The 5,323-nt window shown below is 41.1% G+C and overlaps 1 long non-coding RNA gene across 1 annotated transcript; it reads left to right on the top strand.

Annotated features, from left to right (window-relative positions):
- Positions 1–735: 735 nt before the first annotated feature.
- Positions 736–1,709, top strand: LOC144245387 (uncharacterized). The gene is made up of 3 exons (XR_013339241.1): positions 736–869; positions 1,444–1,503; positions 1,623–1,709. It is a non-coding gene; the product is annotated as an uncharacterized LOC144245387 (long non-coding RNA).
- The last annotated feature ends 3,614 nt before the right edge of the window (positions 1,710–5,323 follow it).

Raw genomic sequence — 5,323 nt, 5'->3', positions numbered from 1 at the left:
GCCAACTTTGGAAATAATTTTTTTTAAGTAGTAGAATTATTATGTTAAATAGAAGTTGCCTTTTTTGCAAGTACCTGCATTTATGTTATATTGATATGAAGAAAATAAGTGAGAAAAAGGACACTCTTCTGAGAGAGGAAAGATAATTTTAAAAAAAGCTTTCAGGTTGCCTGGGTGGCTCAGTCAGTTAAGCATCCGACTCTTGATTTTGGCTCAAGTCATGATCTCGTAGTTCATGAGTTTGAGCCCCACATTAGACTCTGCACTGATAGTATGGAGCCTGCTTGGGATTCTCTGTCTCCCTCTCTGCTCCTCACCCACTCATGTTCTCTCTCTCTCTCTCTCAAAATAAACTTAAAAGAGGAAAGCTGTCAGTCTCACTTATGAATATAGATGCTTAAATAAAATACTGGTAAAGAGAGACTATTAAAACAGTATATGATGGCAGATGAGATTTATTCTAGGAACGTAAGGATATTTCAGTGCTTTTTAATGTACTTTATCATATTTATTAGTCAAATGAGAAAAATCAGAGTTGTCTTAATGGATGCTAGAAAGGCATTTGATAAAACTTAAAACCCACTCCTGATCTTGAAAATAAAAAGCATGGCAAAACACAAGTAGAAGAATATTTTGCACACATACATATGTATGTCCATGTATATTTATATATTGTATATGTTAAGTGTGAAGACTCTAAAACAAAGCATTTTTGTCTGACTTCACGTGAGCAATTTGATGGATGAGCCGCCTCCATTCCCGCTGTAGAACTGATGGCTGCCGCTGCGGAGCCCACGCACCACAGTTGCCCTCTTCTCGGGCGCCAGCTTGCTGCTGCCTCCACCCCACTTGGATTCTCCAAAAGTTAGGTGTGTGTTTATTCACGAGCCTGTTTATGCCACTGTGGGGTAGCATTGTAAAATTAGATACGTTAACCAAAAATTATGAAAACTATTGTACTGTGAGGGACAAGAAAAGAATTCCCAGGAAATCCGAGGTGATGCTTTCCCAGGAATTCTTTTTTTGTCTCTCATAGTGCAGCAGTTATCATAATTTTTAGTTAACATATATAACATAACATACATAACATAAAAGATGAGCCACTAAAAAAACCTGTCAGGGGTGCCTGGGTCGCCCAGTCAAGTGTCCAAATTCTGCTTGGGTCAAGATCCTATGGTTCGTGAGTTCAAGCCCCACATCAGGCTCTGTGCTGACAGGTCAGAGCCTGGAGCCTGCTTCGGATTCTGTATCTCCCTCTCTGCCTCTCCCCTGCTTGTGTGTGCTCTTTTCTCTCTCTCCCTCTCATAAATAAATAACATTTAAAAAAAAAAAACACCTGTTAAAATAGGTGTGAACAGGACAACTAGGATTTGGGAGGACCCAGTGAAAACTCCACACTTGGATGGCTTCACTCGAGTCTTAAGTTCTCTTTCTTCTTTAAAGAGACATCGGAGGGCCCATACTCCCAAGAACAGGCAGGTGTTCATCTTTACAGATCAGCACGTGAGTGTCCATTTATGTATTTTAAGCTCAAAATATTTAAGGGGACGTATGTTCAACTTTTTTTGATGCCCCACTTTAGTCTACTTTATCAACCAGTTATATGTGTCTATTTGCCCCAGTTGCACCAGATGTCATATTGAGGAACGTTATTGCAGATGTGACTGTCATCTTCATAAAAGAAGCAACTGGGAAAAGATAAGAAATACAGGTACTTCTTCATTTCTGCACGTTTGTTATGCCTTTGCAGTCGTGCCTACTTTTTATTTATGCATAGCTGCTCATCCTGTTGCAAAATGGGGGCATGATGGCCAGCCCTGCGGGAAGAGCCACAGGCAGTTTCCTTCTGATGTTTATCTTTGTTAGAACATGACACGCTGCTGATTTATTGCAACAAAATGACAATACCATAAATAAAAGTTCAGCCAGCAGTCAGTTATGAACTAAATACACCAAAGGTAATAGTTTTAGTAAACAATAAGTTACTGTAAAATGTCATTTTAAAAGATGCCTCTATTCACAAAGATGCAGATTACGTCTACTAAAAAAAATATGTAGGACCTCTGTGAAGAAAACTCTTTAAATACAATTTTGTTCAAGTTTTTGAGAGCACACGCAGGAGGGGGAGAGAGAATCCTAAGCAGGCTCCGCACTGTCAGCACAGAGTGCAACCCAGGGCTCGAATTCTCAAACTGTGAGATCATGACTTGAGCTGAAATAAGAGTTGGTTGTTTAACTGACTGAGCCACCCAGGCGCCCCTGAAGAAAACTCTTAGTAAGGGAAATTAGAGAAGACTAGAAGACATGCAAGAAGACACTGTGTTTTTTTGCATGAGGAGACATTGCTCACCAGAGTCTCCCCCAAATTATGAATTTCATAAAATCCAAAACAGTGTCTGCATATATTTGCTTCTGTATATGTTTGGATTTTAAACTACATTTTGAAAGAATAAAGATGAGAATAGTTAGGCAGTTTCATAGGAAAACACTGGGAGGGACTTGTACACCCAATATTAAAGAGTACAACATGACCCTACTAATTAAAACTACGTGACTGGTGCAAATATTCATATAGATCAATGAAAGAGTTGGGAGTTCAGAATGACTCCAGTTATAAGAAGAAATGAGGGATTTTTCAATTCAGTGGCATTGGTACAACTGGTTACCTATGTGGGAAGGGCAGCACCGCGTACCAAGTAAGTGCAAAGGTTAAAGACCTTACCTGTGTTAAAAGCTGAACTTGCTAGTACTTAGTGCCTGGGACCTTGTATAAATCACGTAAGCACTCTGGGCCTCACTTTCTTCATCTGTTCTCCATACGTGTTGTGGCACTACTGCAGAGGTTAAGGAGATTTATGTTTGTAGAAGGCCCAGGAGGCTCGGCCCACAGAGTGTACCTACTCTAAGGATCAGCTGTTACTCTATCATTTAGGAAAAAAACAAGCCTAATCCCTCTTCTACCCAATATAACCATACTAAGTTCAAGTGGATTAAAGAAATAATAATTTAAAAAAAAAACAACTTGTAAAATACTAGAGAAAAGGTAAGTACATTTCTTTGTCTAAAATAACCTTGGGTTGGAAAAAACCTAAATGTGGTCATCAAAGCCAGAAATGTGAAGCTTGATTAATTTACCTCTATAAAAATAATGTTGTTAGAAAGTACAAACAAGTAGGAAAGCACATTTTAAAGAACATATGCAACATGGTAAATGCTGTTAGTGTCCGCCAGGTCCCTTTGACCAGGCTGCTCTACCCCTCCTTTGTCTGCTTCTGATTTGGGTACTAACGGTTTATCTTCACTCTTCCCCAGAGCATTGCCCTTGGGCCAGTGGAAGTCACCTTACCCAGAGGTGCCTGGGTGGTTTCGCCCCCACCCTCTGTGGTTGGCCTGTGCCTAATGCAGGGCATTCTTTCCCGGCTTTCTGGCCTCTATGGCACGATTTATGCTCCTGAGCTGGGATGAGGCTGAGGAGAGACTTCTGAAAGTACATCCTTGCCTGTGTCTCCTCCCACCCTGTCCTGTTTCTGTCGTTGCCTCCCAGAGCACACTCAGTAATCACTTACACAAGAACTCTCACTCCAAGTGCTGCTTCCAGGGACCCTTACTTAATAGAAAACTGGGCAGATTGACCTGGAAAAACGCTCAGTGAACATGAAGCTGCTGAACTTTTTTAGTAATCAAGGAAAATCCACCAAAAATAGATCTGCTGATCAGGTTGAAAGGTAAAGAAATTTAGGGGCTTCTGGATGGGTTAGTCGCCTGAGTGTCTGATTTCGGCTCCGGGCATGATCTCACAGCTGGTGAGTTCAAGCCCCGTGCCTGGCTCTGTGCTGTCAGAGCCTGGAGACTGCTTCGGATTGTGCGTCTCCCTCTCTCTGTCCCTCCTCTGCTTGCATCTGTCTCTCTCTCTTTCAAAAATAAACAAAAAAATGTTTTAAAAAGAAAGATAAAAAATGTATAATATGAGACTTTTCATGATTTGGGGGAAGACAGTAACATTATGGAAAGGGTATAATTTGATAGCAATCGTACAGATTCTTTTACAAATGGATTTCTTCAGAAATAGCTGTTTAGGTGTAAAGGGTGCCTATGTGAGGACATTTATTGGATAATGTCTAAAATAATGGGAAACTCTCTCTCTGCCCCTCCCCCACTCGCACTGTCTCTCTCACTCAAAAATAAATAAACATTAAAATAAAATAATGGGAAAATGGAAACAACCTAAATTCCCAGTAATAGGCCTAGTTAAATGATCCATTGTAAATTGAAACATAAGAATACTCTCTAGATGTCTAGAATAAGTTGTTCAGTTGAAACCAGTTACTAAATGTACAGTGTCTATGTAATGTGCACAGAAATAGTAGCCTGAAATAAGGATTATTGGGGATGTTTGCTTTCTTCATTATTCACTTCTCTGATTGGCTTAATACGTGGTGAGTAGGTATTACTTCCTCAAGGGGAGAGAGATCTTTTTCCCTTGGCAGGGAAAGGCAGCCCCATAGATGTAAGACACCGCTGGACTAAAAACAAAGTACAACAGGAACACATGTAAAGGTGGGGGACTCACAGTGTAAGTAAGGGTCAAGGGTGACTGTGTGGAAGGAAGGCAGCTAACCCGAAGTGGAAGAATGAGGAGAAATTGTGGGGTAGGGTGGGGTGTGGCGGAGAGTCTTCCAGGGAGCTGGCACAGTATGTGAAAACAGAAAAACAAGTGCCTGGGGTTTGTAAGGAACTGAAAAATTCCAGAGTTGAAATTCAGAATTTAGCTAAGAAAATGATGAGAAATAGATGAGAATAGGGAGTTAACAGCAGTCAGATTTCAAGGATTTTTGAAAACGTTAAGGAGTTTTCATTTCCTCCTAAGGGAAATGGGGAGCCACTGAAGAATTTTAAAGAGGAGAATGACTTGACCAGATTTGCATTTTAGCAAAATCACTCTAGCTGCAACTTAAAGAGCAGACTAGAGGGAAGAGAGCCGGAGGTCAGGAGCGAGCAAGGGCCGTTTGAGTAATCTGGGGGACACTGTGGCCATCTGAATATGTGGCCCCTGGGATGGGGGATGGCGTACTGCTTAGGGAGGATTCTTGGTAAGAAGACTTGGAGGTGGGTTGGAAGAGTGGGGTGAGGAAAAGAGAATCAAGAGCTACCAGCAGTCTGTTGGTCAGTAGGACGTTCCCTTCACGGAGGAAAACAAGATGAGAGACAGATTGTGGGCAAGGAGCTAGGTCAAGTGGGAAGAAGAGGAGCTTAAAAGTTAACCACCTGTGTGACAGAAACTTGAAAGTTTTGCTTTAAGTGTTTATCTTTTCCAGTAATAGGT

Source organism: Crocuta crocuta, unplaced genomic scaffold (assembly GCF_008692635.1).
Source record: "Crocuta crocuta isolate KB4526 unplaced genomic scaffold, BGI_CrCroc_1.0 scaffold170, whole genome shotgun sequence".
Taxonomy (NCBI): domain Eukaryota; kingdom Metazoa; phylum Chordata; class Mammalia; order Carnivora; family Hyaenidae; genus Crocuta; species Crocuta crocuta.
Note: the sequence above shows the minus strand (reverse complement) of the source record. Positions and strands in the feature narration are given on the sequence as shown.